Source organism: Hyperolius riggenbachi, chromosome 9 (assembly GCF_040937935.1).
Source record: "Hyperolius riggenbachi isolate aHypRig1 chromosome 9, aHypRig1.pri, whole genome shotgun sequence".
In the NCBI taxonomy this organism is placed as follows: domain Eukaryota; kingdom Metazoa; phylum Chordata; class Amphibia; order Anura; family Hyperoliidae; genus Hyperolius; species Hyperolius riggenbachi.
Window position 1 is genome coordinate 31,875,804 of NC_090654.1, and position 18,919 is coordinate 31,894,722.

Below are 18,919 nucleotides of genomic sequence, written 5' to 3' on the forward strand. Positions count from 1 at the left end.
AGGTGTAAAGGACATCTATACAATATGCGCTTTGATAGCAGTGATGGGATGTCTGTAAAGTCTCCGCTCAGAAGGTTATTCTGGTAAAGTTGGGGGGAAAAAATAAATCGGAAGGTGGTGGTTTCAGCTCGTTAAAGAGGAACTCTGGAGAACATGGCGGGAAAAATATAAAAAGGTAAGAAAATTGGCTCTGTTGTATAGATGTATCCTGTAGAGAATGAGGTGCCAGCTATTCCATATTCCATTCAAGTTCCAGGCAGACTGTATGGTGCTTGAGGCAGGGAACACACTTGACCGTTTTCGTGGGTGTTTTATGCACAGAGAACTCATGTTATTCAATGGGTTAGTTCACAGTTAGGCCACATTCCCACCTTAAATTGCTAAACGCTAGCGATTTGCTCCAGCGTTTTCTGGGGATGATTTTTCCGCAATTTGACACAGAAAAATCACAGGACAAATTTGCATTTTTGGAGCAATCGCGATTAGCAGTTCTATACATGCTACTTGTGATCGCTCCAGAATCGCTAGCAAAATGCTGCAGGTAAAAAGTTTGCGATTAGCGATAATCGCAAAATGCCCATGTTTGCAGCAGTGAGAACACTGCCATAGGCTACAATAGCACAAGCGGTTTTTTAAAAAAGGCTAGGGTTTTGCGATTACTGGGAATTGTGCAATTCGCGCTTAAGTGTGAATTGGCCCATAATGTGTTTTTTTTTTTTTTTTTGCACATCAGTGGCGTACCCACCATAGGGCTGCAGGTACTCACAGCACCGGGTGTAGGCATTGCTAGGGGTGCCACTGTGGTGCTCAGTCACTCAGGGCCGGGCCGAGGCAGAGGCTGCAGAGGCTCCAGCCTCAGGGCGCAGTGTAGAAGGGGGCGCACAATTCATTCAGCGGTCATTCCCAATTGTGTTTGAAGCACAAAGAAATAAGAAAAGGGCATACATAGCAGTGCCTGCAAGCCAGATAACTAGATATTAAGGTGTTGGGGGGGGGGGGGGGGGGGCGGGCCCTGTGGCCCTTTTAGTCTAATAGCAATCAGTGTGTGACAGCTGTGGTAGGAGGGATGGGGGGTGCGCACTTTGGTGTCTCAGCCTTGGGTGCTGAAGGACCTTGTCCCGGCTCTGCAGTCACTGTTGTCTTTCACCTGGGACCTTTTTTTTTATAGTTTGGGCAACATTTGGGAAAATAGCAGCAGGCAGTGCAGGGAACTGTACCACTTCCTGCACTAGATGGAGCACCCCTACCCCTTCCTATTCTGTGGGCAATGTGTCTCCTCGCTCTCTGTACACAGCATGCAGTGAGTAAAGGCTCATACACACATCAGACCATAGTCTTTGGAAAATGAAAGATCAGAGACCAATTTTACCCCCTTCCATGTAGTATGAGAGCCATACTCCACACAGTCTTTTCTATGGAGCTGAACTCCCCATCAGATAGAAATCTTTGCAAGATGCTGCACACAAAGATGCTGTACACATGCAACAGATCAGTATCTGCAAAAGATCTGTTCCTGCAAAAGATCCGTTCCTGCAAAATGCATTCATAGTCTATGATATCTGCAGATCCTCATACACACCTTGTTTAACAGACATTCATCTGCAGATCAGATCCACCAGGATGGATTTTCAGATCTGCAGATGATTGTCTGATTTGCAGATGAATGTCAGTTAAACAAGGTGTGTATGAGGATCTGCAGATCTCATAGACTATGAATGCAATTTGCAGGAACGGATCTTTGGCAGGAACAGATCTTTTGCAGATACTGATCTTTTGTGTCTGTACAGCATCTGTGTGTGCAGCATCTTGCAAAGATTTTTTTCTGATGGAGAGTTCAGCTCCATAGAATAGACTGTGAAGGTATGGCTCTCATACTACATGGAAGGGGGTAAAATTGGTCTGTGATCTTTCATTTTCAAAAGACTATGGTCTGATGTGTGTATGTGGCCTCAGGGTGAGTAGAGAGAATGATTGCTGAGCTGCAGCTGGGACATTAGCAGGATGCGTTTAGTGCTTCAGAAGTTGCCTGTCATTAGTAGCCATGAACACTGGCTGCTGTAATACCAGAGTGCCCTAGACTATTAATTATTGATCCTGATCAGTGTAATTAATCAATAATGCGGGGCAGTTTGCTGTTGCAGAAGCCAGTGATACCGGTGCTGACAGCTGACTTCTGTAGTCAGCAGAGAAGCAAGCTCCAGGCAATTTTCATTAGCTTAATTGCAGGTAATCTTATCTCTTTTCCCAGCTCCCCCTCTTACCCTGTTGTCTTCCCCCATGACCCTTTCCTCTTTTCAGATATTAGTGGATTCTTTTAAAGCGGATCCGAGATGAAAAACGAACTATAACAAGTAACTTGTCTATATATCTTATCTAAAGTTTAGATAGTTTACACAGCAAATCTAGCTGCAAACAGATTTAATAAAAAATGATTATTTCTTCCTGTGATACAATGACAGCAGCCATGTTGTTTGTAAACATTACATAGAGGCAGGCTTATCTGCATCATAAGCACTCAGACTGTGAAAAAAAACCTAATCCCCCCTCCTCCCCTCTGCCTCTGAAATCAATGGCTAGTAACACCTCCTCCTCCCCCTGCCCAGACTGAGCTCCCATGAGCCCTTGCTACTGCCAAGGCTCTCTGAAAACCTGTGGGCGTGGTTTATTTAGTTTATAGGGAATTAGAGTATTAAAACAAAAAAGTATTTGGCTTGAGGAATGCACTAAAAACAATAGGAAAGGAACACAATTATGCAATGAGTAAAAGTTCACCTCGGATCCACTTCCTTGCTGCCATTTCTCCTTTCCCACCAGGTTCTCTGTCTTATGCCTCTACCTCTTTATCCCCCCCCCCTCCTCCTATACATCCCCCTCTTTCATATGTCCCCCTTTTGTTTTCTGACTGTCCTCAGAGGAGTTCACAATCTAATCATAGTGAGTCTAATGTCCTACCATATTATATTATTATTGTGTATTTATATAGCACTGACATATTCTGCAGCACTGTATAGAGTTACATAACAGTTAGCTCCGTCCACATCCTGATGACTCCCTTTCCCCCAAAATTTGCAGTCGGTAAATAAACAGTGACGCATTTCACATTCCCTAGGTAGGCCGCTGCACAGTTTGTTTTCTGTATCTATAACATTAGCTGCTATGAAAAAAGTACACATTTTTCTGCATGGAAACACACTTGGTGTGCAGAAAACGTACACGGAAAGACGCGCACAAAAAAACTGAAAGACAAGTGTGTACCCTACCTGAGGGTTAATCAAACGCACTTCCTGTAAGGGTCGGAGGGCCCATTCACACTCGAGCATTTTGCCGGCGATTTCGCCAAAACGCTCAAACGCTAGCGCTTTTCAAAGCGCTAGGGTAATAAAAGCCTATGGGCCTGTTCTCATTTGGGCAATTTGCGCTAATTGCCGCAAATCGCCCAAAAATGCTAAACGCAAAAACGTAGCCTGCACCATTTTCAGGCGATTTCCCGCGATCGCGTTTTAGTGCTATAGAAGCGCAAAACGCAATCGCAAAAAAAAAAAATTGCCAGGTGTGAATGGTGATTTTTTTGGGGCGTTAATCACCAAAAATGCCAGAGCAAAACGTTAGCACCATCACTAGCGTTTTGCGATCAGCAAGTGTAAATGGGTCCTCAGCAACAGAAAATGCTTTGGATTGGCACAGGTCCCAACTGCTTACAGCTTGCCAACTGAAACATACACACCTTGGCAACCATCTCTAGCGTTCAGCTAAATTAATTTTCCTTGAGGAGCTCGGGTTCTCTTGCATTTCAGTTACTGTGAACTGTACACACTTGTCAAATTATTATGCAAACAACATTAGTCCTTACAACCAATGTAATTCAATGGGATCAATATCATGAACACCAAGGCAGGGCTGGTTCCAGCTCCAATGTGGCCCTAGGGCAAAAGTACCTGGTGCACTAGCATTAGGTAGCCCCTCCCCGCCAGTATAGCTTGATGAGCCCTCCAGATTAGGTAGCCTCGCCCCCTCCCCTATGCAGAGCCCTGCAGGTAGAAGCAAGGGTACAACTCACCTGTCAGCATCACCGGGAACTGGCACAAGCAAATCTTGTGTCTCAGTCACTCCATGTCCTCTCTGACTCCTGCAGTGGTGCAGTATTGACACACGCCACTAGAGGGCAGCAGAGGAGATGCTATGACTGTACAAAGTGGTGAAGATTAATATTATTCAGTATTTATATAGCACAGATCTTCCACAGCGCTGTACAGTGTGTCTTGTCACCAATTGTCCCTCAGAGGGGCTCACAATCTAATGCTACCACAGTCATTTGTCTATGTATGTATCGTAGTCTAAGGCCTTTTTTTTGTAGAGGCATGTCAATTAACATTATCTGTATATTCTTGGGAGGCGGGAGGACACCAGAGTGCCCAGAGGAAACCCACACAGACAAAAGGGAGAACATACAAACCCTGTGCAGATAGTTCCCTGACAGATTTAATCAGAGACCAAGTGCTGCAAGGTGAGAGCGCACTAATCAATACGCCACTGTGCTGCCCTGAGATATGCTGAAGTTCCCACAACGCCGACAAGTGTGTTGAACACTCATCTTCTGCTCACATCGCTCTGCATATGTGGAGGAGGAAGGGGGGGGGGGGTAGAGGGAGCGAAGGGGAGCCCTCCTTGTCTCCTTCACCTGCCTGCCACCTCACCTCTGCATGTTGCAGTTCCCAACATTTCATTTTTATATGGAAGATGCTTGGAGACCCCATGGACTCTGGTGCCCGGAAGCAATTGCCCACCTTGCCTTACTTGTAGCGCCAGCCCTGCACCACGGAAATCTTAAAAAGAGTACCTAAATTATAAATTACAGTTTGCTCTAAACCTAATACGTTGCTAAGATATATAAAATCACACATAATAAAGTGCGATTTTCTCACCCCCAGGGTCCGTATTCCACATATGGTCTTGAAATCCCCGCCCCCAGTGTGAATTTGGGCCCTGGGCATTTTTTTTCTCTTTCTAAACCATAGGTGCAAAGGATGCTGGGGGATTGATGCCATAATTCCACCCCTCATGTCCATGTGATTTAATCTAGACAGTGAGTCAGACATCTGAAATAAGAATTATAGCAGACAGACATAAGACACGCTGCTGCAGTTCTGTGTCCCCTCACTGTTACACACTGTGAAAAGAGAAGTAATTTGATCCAGACAGGCAGAGAGCAGGAGTGGGAGGGGCAGAGGAGGGAGCCATGCTGGAAGGGAGGACACCATGCTTAGGGTGTACTTTAGAAATAAGGGTGCATACACACTGTCACGGACGGTTGCGTGGCCGCAGACGTGTCCTTGAACCGCCTGTGAAGAAATTGCGATCACAATAGATTTTCTGCATTGATTGCAATTAACATCGATAGAATTTGGATTGGTTGTGAAGGTGCTACCTGTAGCCTCTCAGCAGAGAACTAGCAGTAACTTAGGTGTAGGGTGTCTTGATTTGCTAATGAACAATGCTTGTGTCCAAGAGGCTAGTGTTTACTTATTACTTCAGATAGATGTCAAGAAGCTCACCAAATGGTGAGCCTATTCAAAGAACTGCTTCCCACAGACTGGCCGGAGCCATTCAGCCAGAATAGGAAAGCATGGAGTTTATGATTTTGAGCATGTTTAAGGAATACCATTCAGGTGAGAAATGTGAAAGTTCTCATTCTGCTGGTCCGGATCTTGTGAGTAATGTGAAAGTTTTCATTCTGCTGGTCCGGATCTTGTGAGTATTTAGATATTAAATTGGGGCCACTGGCATAACCAGAACTCAAGGTATTCCACTGTTTAACCGGGCATGCAAACATGCCCAAGTTTGGTATCATATGAACTGGCATATTCTGAGGAATATGAATCAGTGATGGTCATATTTGGTGGGCATGGGAAACCCACCCAGGAGCTTAACCGCCCCTGTCCAGCCCCTGGGCTGAACCTGAGACTCCACCCAAAGATGTACATTATTCAAAAAGTGCCTGCGAGGGACTCCTCCCTCATTCCACCTTCATGGGAGCCTGCTGCCACTTTGAGGAACAGTCGTGGCCATCTTGTCTGAACTTTGCTCCGAACTGAGCTAAACCCAAGAACCTTATGATTTTCCCTGAAATGAACATCTTTCCACTAACTAAGTATTTTCTCCCTATTTATTTTCCATACTGGCTATTAATGTTTCTATAATTGTTGATTTTAATAATATTCTGTATATTATTTATATTGCATTTGAATAAACCGACGCTATAGTCAGTTGTTTGTCCAGCTACCCTATTATTCAGTCACACCGAAACTGAACCCAGGCTTCTGAAGAGACGCTACTATTGTCACTAGCTAGACAGAATAGAGTGTGTTTAACCATTTTTATTTGCAGGTCTAGTATCAGTCAGTCAGTGGGCTCCTCTGTCCCATGGTAACAGAGGTGGTGGCAGTTATACCCTGAAATATAGTGTGTAATTTGTAATTACCGTAACTCACAGGCTCCCTTCTAGTTGGTCTGCTGCCAAAATTCCAGCGATTTCTGTGCACCGATTGCGACCACAGCTTGCATGGTCTGTGTGCTGAAACCGATTGGAAGGCATTTTGTGGTCCGGCCACTAGGGGTCCTGTGACACACACAGACCATAGTCTTTGGAAAATGAAAGATCACAGACCAATTTTACCCCCTTCCATGTAGTATGAGAGCCATACACAGTCTAGTCTATTGCAGATGAATGTCTGTTACACAAGGTGTGTATGAGGATCTGCAGATATAGACTATGAATGCATTTTGCAGGAACAGATCTTTTGCAGATACTGATCTGTTGCATGTGTGCAGCATCTGTGTGTGCAGCATCTTGCAAAGATTTCCGTCTGATGGGAAGTTCAGCTCAATAGAATAGACTGTGTAGGTGTGGCTCTCAGACCAATTTTACCCCCTTCCATGTAGTATGAGAGCCACACCTACATAGTCTATTCTATTGAGCTGAACTTCCCATCAGACAGAAATCTTTGCAAGATGCTGCACACACAGATGCTGTACACATTCAAAAGATCAGTATCTGCAAAATGCATTCATAGTCTATATCTGCAGATCCTCATACACACCTTGTGTAACAGACATTCATCTGCAATAGAATAGACTGTAGGTATGGCTCTCATACTACATTAAAGGGGGTAAAATTGGTCTGATCTTTCATTTTCCAAAGACTATGGTCTGATGTGTGTATGCACCTTAAAGAAGTGCTGCTACAGATATACATTAGTGTTGATCGAACAGTGTTCGACACTGTTCGTTATTCCCCGAATAATGCGATGTTCGGCTCGAACCCATCCGAGCACCTCATGGTGCTTGGCCGCGCTGTTCGGGGCCCCTAGCTGGAGAGGTAGCGGGAAGGAAGGGGGTATTGGGCCTAGCGGCAGGGAGGGGAGACGGACCCTCCCCTCCCTTACCTGGGTCCCCCGACCTCCACTCCCCTCCAGCTTTAAAAAGTTAAGGAGTATCCGCTACTATTAAGAGGTAACGGGCGGGGATCACTCACCTCTTCCGCATTCGAGTCGAATAATTTTTACTATTCGATTCGACCTCGGAATTCGAGCTCACTATTCGAGTCGGTATTCGAGCTCATTATTCGAGCTGACTATTCGAAATGGCCTTAAATAGCTTCCAACACTTGTTTTGAGGGTGAATGATGCAAGAAACCTCTTTTTTTCCAAGTAACAACAGCAAGTGATTATGTGGGGATGTTCCTTTAAAAAAAAAAAGTTGAAAAGAGAAGTTGTGTCCAGAAATTTGTTCAGTACTGTATATACTTCTTCTTCTTCTTCTTTATCTTCTATATCTTCTTCTTCTTCTATATCTTCTTCTTCTATATCTTCTTCTTCTATATCTTCTTCTTCTTTTATATTGTCTTCTTCTTCTTCTTCTTCTTCATCTTCTTCATCATCATCTTCTTCTTCTTCATCTTCTTCATCTTCATCTTCTTCATCTTCTTCATCTTCTTCTTCTTCATCATCTTCATCTTCTTCTTCATCTTCTTCTTCTTCATCTTCTTCTTCTTCTTCTTCTTCATCTTCTTCATCTTCAACTTCTTCATCTTCTTCTTCTTCTTCATCTTCTTCATCTTCTTCTTCTTCTTCATCTTCTTCATCTTCAACTTCTTCATCTTCTTCTTCTTCTTCATCTTCTTCATCTTCTTCATCTTCTTCTTCATCTTCTTCTTCTTCATCATCTTCTTCTTCTTCATCTTCTTCATCTTCATCTTCTTCATCTTCTTCATCTTCTTCTTCTTCATCATCTTCATCTTCTTCTTCATCTTCTTCTTCTTCATCTTCTTCTTCTTCATCTTCTTCATCATCTTCATCTTCTTCATCTTCTTCTTCTTCATCTTCTTCATCTTCTTCTTCTTCTTCATCATCTTCTTCTTCATCATCTTCTTCTTCTTCATCTTCATCTTCTTCATCTTCTTCTTCTTCATCATCTTCATCTTCTTCTTCATCTTCTTCTTCTTCATCATCTTCATCTTCTTCTTCTTCATCTTCTTCTTCTTCATCTTCATCTTCTTCATCTTCTTCTTCTTCTTCTTCATCTTCATCTTCTTCTTCATCTTCTTCATCTTCTTCTATATCGTCTTCTTCTTCACTTATTTCTCTTTTCAAATTTTTTTTTTTAAAGAAATGCAGCTATTTTTGAGCGTAACAAATAGCTGGTGGCGCACGCATGTTGGAAGCGCCATTGTATGTGCTCCCTGGCAGTGGAAACACACAGACAGCAGGAGGTAAATTCAGCAGCAGGAGGAGGAGGATGAGTGTGTGGCAGCAGGCAGTCAATGAGGCAGGCAGCGTGACATAATAGCCCTGGTACCTAGCGGTGATACCAGGGCTGTAAATAAACACAGCAGGCAGGAGGTCCCAGACAGCGGTCGTGTAGCCCACATTGTGTCCAATACACAACTGGGACAACACAGTTTTCAACCCGGGCACCTCAGAAAAATTAAACCTTTTTTTTTTTTTTTTTTATGGTTTTGTAGTTTTGTTTTTACAACAAATTACACAGACAGATATAGCTATTTTTTGATGTAATAGCTGGTGGCAGAGTGGCAGCAGAAGGTAAATCTGTGTACCCTGGCGTTGGGAAACACAGACAGACAGACAGCAGCAGCAGCAGCAGGAGGAATGGAGGAGTAATGTGAGCAGCTATTGTTTGACATAATAGCTGGTGGCAGAGTGGCAGCAGAAGGTAAATCTGTGTACCCTGGTGTTGGGAAACACAGACAGACAGCAGCATCAGCAGGAGGAATGGAGGAGTAGTGTGAGTGTGGCAGCAGGCAGGCAGCGTGACATAATAGCCCTGGTACCTAGCGGTGATACCAGGGCTGTAAATAAACACAGCAGGCAGGAGGTCCCAGACAGCGGTCGTGTAGCCCACATTGTGTCCAATACACAACTGGGACAACACAGTTTTCAACCCGGGCACCTCAGAAAAATTAAACCTTTTTTTTTTTTTATGGTTTTGTAGTTTTGTTTTTACAACAAATTACACAGACAGATATAGCTATTTTTTGACGTAATAGCTGGTGGCAGAGTGGCAGCAGAAGGTAAATCTGTGTACCCTGGCGTTGGGAAACACAGACAGACAGACAGCAGCAGCAGCAGCAGGAGGAATGGAGGAGTAATGTGAGCAGCTATTGTTTGACGTAATAGCTGGTGGCAGAGTGGCAGCAGAAGGTAAATCTGTGTACCCTGGCGTTGGGAAACACAGACAGACAGCAGCATCAGCAGGAGGAATGGAGGAGTAGTGTGAGTGTGGCAGCAGGCAGGCAGCGTGACATAATAGCCCTGGTACCTAGCGGTGATACCAGGCCGTAAATGAACACAACAGGAGGTCCCAGACAGCGGTCGTGCAGCCCACATCGTGTCCAATACACAACTGGGACAACACAGTTTTCAACCCGGGCACCTCAGAAAAATTAAACCTTTTTTTTTTTTTATGGTTTTTTGGTTTTGTTTGTAAAACAAATTACACAGATATATAGCTATTGTTTGACGTAATAGCTGGTGGCAGAGTGGCAGCAGAAGGTAAATCTGTGTACCCTGGCAGTGGGAAACACAGACAGACAGCAGAAGGGCAGTACACAGCAGCCCACTGTAGGTGTAAAATGTGTGGCTGCAGGTGACGTAATAGTCAAAGTGAACCAGGCTGGCTTAGTGAGCAGGAGCCAGGAGGTGGTAAAGGGTGGTAAGGCACATTAACGATGGTTCTTAGCCAGTTCATGTCCCCCTCTCGCCGACAACAGGGGCCAGGAACTCGCCTTCCACCCACGCCTGGTTCATCTTGAGAAACGTCAGTCTGTCCACAGGCTTGTGAGACAGACGTGAGCGTTTCTCGGTGACCACACCACCAGCTGCATTGAAGCAGCGCTCGGACAGCACGCTGGAAGGGGGGCAGGACAGCACTTCCAGGGCGTACTGCGCCAGCTCGCTCCAGATCTCCAGGCGCTTGACCCAATACTCCATGGGATCAACAGGGGCATCGCTGTCAAGCCCGCTGTAGGACCCCATGTAGTCAGCCACCATGCGGGTCAGGCGCTGGCTGTGACCGGTGGAGGATGCTGCTGCATGCACCTCCTCTCTAGTCACTGCTGCCGGAGCCTCTACAGTCCTGTAGAGCTCGTGGCTGAGAGACAGCAGGTCTGTGGGGCGCTTGCTGCTGGATGCAGGCACCTGCTGCTGCCTCTGTGCTGGCTGCTGGACAGTGGGGGTGGAAGGCTGGGGGAAGGCTTCCTCCAAGCGCTCAACAAGGGCCTGCTGCAAGCTCCTTATTTGTTGCGCTGGGTCTCCTCCTGCAGGCGGCAGGAACTGGCTCAACTTCCCCTTGAGGCGTGGGTCCAACATCATGCTGATCCAGATGTCCTCCCTCTGCTTCATCTGGATCACCCTGGGGTCTCTGCGCAGGCACGTCAGCATGTGCGCTGCCATTGGGAAGAGGCGGGCCACGTCTGCTGGCACATCGACGGCAGTGCTGCTGTCCTCATCCTCCTCCTCTGCCTCGTCAGCCTCATCCTCTCTCCACCCCCGCACCAACTCAGCTGCACTGTGCTGCTCCCCCTCATCAGCAGCAAGGTCAGGGACCTCCACCAAGTCCTCCTCCTCCTCCCCCTCAGAGGTGGACTGTGCAGCTGCTTGCCGCTCCTGCTGGTCCAAGGCTGCCGCTCCCTGTTCCAGCAAAGCATCGAGGGCCCTGTTCAGCAGACAAACCAGGGGCACCCACTCGCAGACCATAGCATGGTCCCTGCTCACCATGTTAGTGGCCTGCAGAAAGGGAGCCAGCACTAAGCACACCTGCTGCATGTGCCTCCAGTCATCATCGGGGACGATGGACGGGATGTTGCTGGTCTTGTCCCTTCTCTGAGCGGCGGAAACAGTGGCCAGGGCAAGGTACTGGTTGACAGCGTGCTTCTGTTCAACCAGACGCTCCAACATCGCCAGGGTGGAGTTCCAGCGAGTTGGAACGTCAAGGATCAGCCGATGGCGTGGCAGATCCAGCTCCTTTTGCACGTCTTCCAGGCTCGCACAGGCTGCAGCCGAGCGCCGGAAGTGACGCACAACGTTCCTTGCCGTTTCCAGCAGTTCGCCCATCCCCTGGTAGGTGCGCAAGAACTTCTGCACTACCAGGTTCAGCACGTGGGCAAGACAGGGGATGTGGGTCAGGTTTCCCCTGTCTATTGCGGCAACCAGATTGGCCCCATTGTCGGCCACCACCTCTCCGACTCTGAGGCCTCTGGGGGTCAGCCAAATCCTCTCCTGCTCCTGGAGTTTGGCCAACACATGGGTTGCCGTCAGCTTGGTCTTCCCAAGGCTGACCAAGTGCAGCAGCGCTTGGCAGTGGCGGGCCTTCACGCTGCTGCTGAGGCGGGGGGTTTGGCCAGGTGTGCCGGAGGATGGCAGAGGATCGGAGGAACCTGCTGCAGTTCCCCTGACCCTGCGGGGTGGCACCACCCACTGTGTTGCTGCTGCTGCTGTGCCCGCTGCTGCTCTCCCATCCTCACCCCCTTCCACCAAGCTGACCCAGTGGACAGTGAAGGACAGGTAGCTGCCTGTCCCGAAGCGGCTGCTCCAGGAGTCCATGGTGACGTGGACCCTTTCACCAACCGCGTGCTCCAGCCCTCGCTCCACATTGGCCATCACAAAGCGGTGCAGTGCAGGAATGGCCTTGCGGGAGAAAAAGTGTCTGCTGGGGAGCTGCCAGTCTGGGGCTGCGCAAGCAAGCAGCGCACGAATGTCGCTCCCCTCCTGCACGAGCGTGTACGGCAGGAGTTGGGAGCACATGGCCCGTGCCAGCAAGCCGTTCAGCTGCCGCACGCGACGGCTGCTGGGAGGCAGAGCCCTAACCACCCCCTGGAAGGACTCGCTCAAAAGGCTCTGGCGTGGCCTTTTGCTGGCACGGGAATCAGCAGACACAGCGGAGGAGGCCACTGAGGACTGGCTGCCAGAACAGGCCTCAGTGTCGGCGGCAGGAGTTGCAGAGGGGGGAGGAGCAGTGCGTTTCCGCACTCCTGCTGGTGCTGCTGGAGGAGCAGGAGGGCGGGTGGCTGCTGTTGCTGCTGCTGCTGAAGGCTGTGCAGTGATGGGTGTGGTGCCACTGCCAGCACCAGATGCCTTCAGCCTCTGGAACTCCTGATGCTGGTGGAAATGTTTTGCAGCAAGGTGGTTGATGAGCGAGCTGGTGCAGAACTTTAAGGGGTCTGCACCTCTGCTCAACTTCCGCTGACAGTGGTTGCAAGTGGCGTACTTGCTGTACACAGTGGGCATGGTGAAAAAGCGCCAGATTGGTGACAGAAACATCCCCCTACGGCATGGAAGCGCTGCTGCCTGTCTCCCTGTGGTGGTTGGGGGTGGGGCTTGGGGGGCTTGGGTGCGGCTGGTGGTGGTACTGGCAGATGCTGCTGCTGCTGCTGAGCCTGAGACACCAGCAGGCTGTGGGACCTGCCTACTGCTGCTGCCAATGCTTGCAATGATGCGCCTCCTTGCAAGGCCCACAAGAGCATCCTCCTCCTCAGAGCTGCTGAGGACGACATCCCCTGGAGGTGGTGGCACCCAGTCTCTGTCTGTCACCGGGTCATCAACATCCTCCCCCTCCTGAAACATGTCCTGCTGGGATGAGGACCCCCCAAACTCCTCTCCTGATGCATGGATGGGCTGCTTGACTGTCGCCACAGTCTTGCTGTCCAATCCCTCATCCCCCAAAGTGCCCATCAGCATCTCCTCCTCAAGATCGCCAACAACAGCAGACAATTTACTCATGATGCCTGGGGTCAAAAGACTGCTGAATGACAGGTCGGCGAGTGCCGGTGAACTGGCCTCCTCCCCAGACCCTGCTGGGCGGCTGCTGCGAACAGGGGTGGTGGTGGTGAGGGTGGAGGCCTCAGATGCAGAGCTGATGGCGGGCTGCTCATCCTCCGTCATGAGTTGCACCACAGTGTCTGCATGCTTTTCCTCAATGGGACGTTTCCGACCCGGCTGGAGGAAAATCGGAGCAGGTGCTACACGCTGCTGCGTCTCTGCAGCGTGAGTTGCAGATGCTCCTGCTGGGCAGCGCCCAAGGCGTCCACGGCCAGTGGCTATGGGAGTAATGTTAGCCACTGACGCTGCTGCTGCTGCGGAACTGTGCATGGTGGCGCGGCCGCGGCCTGCCACAATGCTGCTCCCTCTCCTCCTGATTCCCTTGCTGCCCTTCCCCTTGCCCAAACCGCGCTGGCTGCCACTTCCAGACATCTTCGATGTTTTGGGCGTATAGACAAAAGTTTTTTAAAAGGGCGGGTGAAAAGTGGGGTACTTTAATGGAGTGGGTTGGTGGGTGAGGTGACTGAGTGAGTGTCCCTAGTACAGTAAGTAGTAACAGTCAGGAAGTACAACTAGCAGTTACAATAATCAGTAGTAATCACAAGTAAATTTAGTGTGTGTACACTACAGACAGTGAGTGCACGCACGCGCAAACACGCGCAGGAGCTAGCCTATGAACAGTGACTGAGTGAGTGTCCCTAGTACAGTAAGTAAGTAACAGTCAGTAAGTACAACTAACTAATTACAATAATCAATCAGTTATCAGAAAGAAATAGAGTGTGTGTAGTGTGTACACAGACAGTGAGTGCACACACGCAGGAGCTAGTAGCCTATGAACAGTGACTGAGTGTCCTAGACTCCTAGTACAGTAAGTAGTAACAGTGAGTACAACTAACTAATTACAATATTTAATTACAATAATCAATCAGTTATCAGAACTTGGAAATAGAGTGTGTGTAGTGTGTACACAGACAGTGAGTGCACACACGCAGGAGCAGCTAGTAGCCTATGAACAGTGACAGTGAGTGTCCTAGTACAGTTACAGTATATAACTACAATACTAATACAATCAGTAGTAAAGGACAGCAGAAATACTGGTATAGAATAGAGAGAAATAAACAGAGGACAGGAGGACAGCTGCCCACACAGGCAGGCCCTGAGGCCTAAAGCTGTAAGCCTGCAGCAGCTGGCCTGTCTCCATGTAACACAAAAGCTACTAACTAAAATACAATGTCTAACTAACTAACAACAATATAGGTGTGTATAGGAGGTGTATATGAGCAAAAACGCTAGGTAAATGACCACAATAAGGCTCTTGCTAAGCCAAAGCACAAAGGAGCAACTCTCTCTCTATGCAAGTCTCAGGCAAGGACGGAGAAACGTAACATGGCGGCCGCTATTTATAGGGTAGGGGCTGGCCAGGGTCCCCCTCTGTGATTGGCTGCCGTCAGAGGGCCTGGGAGCCCTCTGATTGGCTCTAAGGACATCAATCTGGGCTATGACGCTATTCGAGCTCGGTACCGAGCTCGAATAGCGCCGTTTGCTCGAATAGCTCGAATAGTGAATGGGCTATTCGAGTGTACGCGAATAGCCCATTCGAATAGCTACAGCTATTCGGAGCTCGAATACCGAGCTCGAATAGCTGGAAAAGAGCTCGAATATTCGAGCTCTGCTGAGCACCACTGATGGGGAGTTCAGCTCAATAGAATAGACTGTGTAGGTATGGCTCTCATACTACATGGAAGGGGGTAACATTGGTCTGTGATCTTTCATTTTCCAAAGACTTTTTTCTGATGTGTTTACCCACCTTTAAGGCTCATACACACATCAGACTATAGTCTTTGGAAAATGAAAGATCACAGACCAATCTTACCACCCTTCATGTAGTATGCGAGCCATACCTTCACAGTCTATTCTACGGAACTGAACTCCACATCAGAAAAAAAATCTTTGCAAGATGCTGCACACACAGATGCTATACAGACACAAAAGATCAGTATCTGCAAAAGATCTGTTCCTGCCAAAAATCCATTCCTGCAAATTGCAATGATAGTCTATGAGATCTGCAGATCATCATACACACATGATTTAACTGACATTCATCTGCAGATCAAGCAATCATCTGCAGATCTGAAAATCCATCCTGGTGGATCTGATCTGCAGATGAATGTCAGTTAAATCGTGTGTATGATGATCTGCAGATCTCATAGGGAACAGTAAATTCGGGCGCCTGAGGCTAGTGGACAAATCGGGCGCCGCCATTCACTCCTATAATAAATATCGTTTAATGGGCGCCCGATAGGAAAAAAGGGCGCCGGAGAAAAATAACGTTTTAAAAGCGGCGCCCGGAGACTTAATGTTTTATTACTGTTTCTCATGATTACACATTATTTAATGATTTATACATTTTAAAATTTTATTTTTAAACGAAAAACAGTACAATATTTTTTTTTAAACATTATTTTTAAACGAAAAACAGTACAAATTTTTTTTTTTAACATTTTTAAACGAAAAAACTAACAGGGGGGGGGTCTTAGGTTTAGGCACCAACAGGGGGGTCTTAGGTTTAGGCACCAACAGGGGGGGGGTCTTAGGTTTAGGCACCAACAGGGGGGTCTTAGGTTTAGGCACCAACAGGGGGGTCTTAGGTTTAGGCACCAACAGGGGGGTCTTAGGTTTAGGCACCAACAGGGGGGTCTAGGGGTTAGGGGTAGGTACAGGGAGGGTTACTTAGTAATTTTTTTTTTTAAACGTTATTATACGTTTCAGTATTTAAACGAAAGATTAACGTTTTTACAATTGCCGATTTAATGCACATTATTTAATGATTTATAACTTTAAAAAACATTTTAAATGAAATACAGTACAATACATTTTTAAACGTTATCCATGCTTATCGTTAAAAACCCGGCGCCCTTTTTTACCAGCGCCCCTTTTTAACGTACGCGATCTCATAGACTATCATTGCAATTTGCAGGAATGGATTTTTGGCAGGAACAGACCTTTTGCAGATACTGATCTTTTGTGTCTGTATAGCATCTGTGTGTGCAGCATCTTGCAAAGATTTTTTTCTGATGTGGAGTTCAGTTCCATAGAATAGACTGTGTAGAGTATGGCTCTCATACTACATGAAGGGTGGTAAGATTGGTCTGTGATCTTTCATTTTCCAAAGACTATAGTCTGATGTGTGTATGGGGCCTTAGGCTTTCCATTAGAAAATGTATGCATGCTCAAACACCAAGTTTAACTCTAGCAAGTTGGAAAGCACTCTGGCTTTCCAAATCTGGCCTAATTGGCTTTTCGGCCTAGTGCACACCGGAGCGTTTCCACTGCTGTTTGCGATCTGCTTGCGGGTGTGGATCCGCTAGGGTAATGTATTTCAATGGGCTGGTGCACACCAGAGCGGGAGGCGTTTTGCAGAAACGCATACTCCCGGGCTGCTGCAGATTTTGGATTGCGGATGCGTTTCTGCCTCAATGTTAAGTATAGGAAAACCGCAAACCGCTCTGAAAAACGGCACTTCAGAGCGGTTTGCCAGGCGTTTTGTTACAGTAGCTGTTCAGTAACAGCTTTACTGTAACAATACATGAAATCTACTATACCAAAACCGCTACACAAAACGCTAGCTGAAACGCTGCAGAAAAGGAAGAAAAAGCGTTTCAAAATCTGCTAGCATTTTGTGGATCTGCTAGCGGTTTTTGGTGTGCACTAGGCCTTCATGGAGGCAATGCTCATGCAAATATGCATTTGCTTTCGCATGCCAAACTATGCAGGGTCAAAAAACCAATACTGCAAAGCGGTCTCCCTGCGGGAATAAGTTCATGCTACATTAGCACTATCCAGGAGCGCCACGGGGAGGATTCCCAATGCCCCCCTTTTTATACAACCGGGGGGACCGCAGGGTCCCAGGCTCTCTCACTGCCTGGGAACCACAGCGGCACCCCGGAGGGGGAAGGCTGGGTGGCGCAGCCGCCCACCCCCCGCCCCAAGTGTGGCCAGCGCCAGGGAAAGCCGTCCGCACCCACCTCCCAACATTGAAAACAGGCACTTACCTTAACGTCCATTGCGTTCTGCTACATGCGCATTAATTTTCTCATGGAAAGCATTTTTTTGCAGTTTGTATCCTTTGGAGGCAGGTGGTGGATGGCTTGCTCCGGCGGTGTGAGCCCTGGAGTGAGTTGTCTGTGCTCGTCTTCCCCCCCCCCCCCCCCGGAGTGTTGTATGTGAGCCAGCCCTGAGCTCTAAAGCTCGGGGTGACCCATGCTTCACTCCTTTCTCATGTGGTGCCCCCAAGTTAATGCGCATGTAGCAGAACGCAATGGACGTTAAGGTAAGTGCCCGTTTCTAATATTGGGAGGTGGGTGCAGACGGCTCTACCGGCGCTGGCCACGCTTGGGGGGGGGGGGGGGGGGGGGGGGGGGGGGAGGGGGAGGGGGTCGCCTGCACCACCTAGCCTCCCCCTCCGGGTGCCGCTGTGGTTCCCAGGTAGTGAGAGAGCCTGGGACCCGCGGTCCCCCCGGTTGTATAAAAAGGGGCATTGGGAATCCTCCCTGTGGCACTCCTGGATAGTGCTAATGTAGCATGTAGCAGTTTCGCATCGAAAATCCCATTTTCATTTTTGGCGAATTTTCACAAAAATCTTCAGAAATATTTGCGTTTTCGACCAGCATCAAAAATTCATTGTATGCGGATGCTTATGCCCTTATGTGGAAAAATGTCCACAATAATCCGCATGGAAATTCAGTCTATGCGGACGTCTATACGGAAAAATGTCCGCAATAATGCGCAAGAAACTTCTCTGAATGCGGACGCTAATGCCCTTATGCGGAAAATGTCAGCAATAATACGCAAGTAACGTGAAGATGACTGGCATTAGGCGAAAATTAACGTGAAAAAATTAGATGGAAAATTTGCCTGTCAAAACGAAATTGACGAAAATTCAGTAAAAATTTGTTGAAACAAATTTTTGCATTTTCGCTCATCACTGGCATGTAGCAGGGCGACCGCTTTGCGGTATTGGTTTTTTGACCCTGCATAGTTTGGCATGCAAAAGCAAATTTGCATGAGTATTGCCTCATGAATAGCCAATTAAGCCAGATTTGCAAAGCCAGATTTGCTAGGGTAGGCCTCTTTTCCATGGACAGTTGATAGGCAGTAAAATGCCTCTCAAACTCTTACAACTGCTCGCTGCTGCCACCCGGTAACTGCTTGCTGAGCACACAGCTCAACAGTCCGTGGAAAAGAGGCCTTAAACTTGGTGTTTGAGCGCGCATAAGTTTTCTCATGCAAAGTACTTCTTGCTCGAAGGTTGAGGCACTTAGTTATATATATATATATATATATATATATATATATATGGATGGGGGGGGGGGGATTGGTGAGATGCAAATTTTTCTGGCTTGCATGCATTTTAATGCAAATTGTATGCAGCTCGGAATTGGGCCGATCAAACTTGACAGAACTCAATTTGCTGGTTGCAATCTGCATAGATTTTGTGTTCATTTTACATGCAAGCCAGAATTGACTTCTCATTGGCCGTGTCTACTTCTAGTTATTATATATATATATATATATATATATATATATAT

General features: G+C 47.5%; 1 protein-coding gene and 1 long non-coding RNA gene across 2 annotated transcripts in view; one reads left to right on the forward strand and one right to left on the reverse strand.

The window, feature by feature from the left end:
- LOC137532160 (protein S100-A9-like) overlaps positions 1 to 4,125 on the reverse strand; it is a 30,597-nt gene extending 26,472 nt beyond the window's left edge. Inside the window, exon 1 of the mRNA XM_068252374.1 lies at positions 4,058 to 4,125. The gene's annotated coding sequence lies outside the window, so the exon portion shown is untranslated. The remainder of the gene's footprint in view (positions 1 to 4,057) is intronic.
- Positions 1 to 18,919, forward strand: part of LOC137532162 (uncharacterized) — a 243,484-nt gene that overhangs the window by 127,967 nt on the left and 96,598 nt on the right. Inside the window, exon 4 of the long non-coding RNA XR_011023871.1 lies at positions 3 to 175. This is a non-coding gene — a long non-coding RNA (uncharacterized lncRNA). The remainder of the gene's footprint in view (positions 1 to 2; positions 176 to 18,919) is intronic.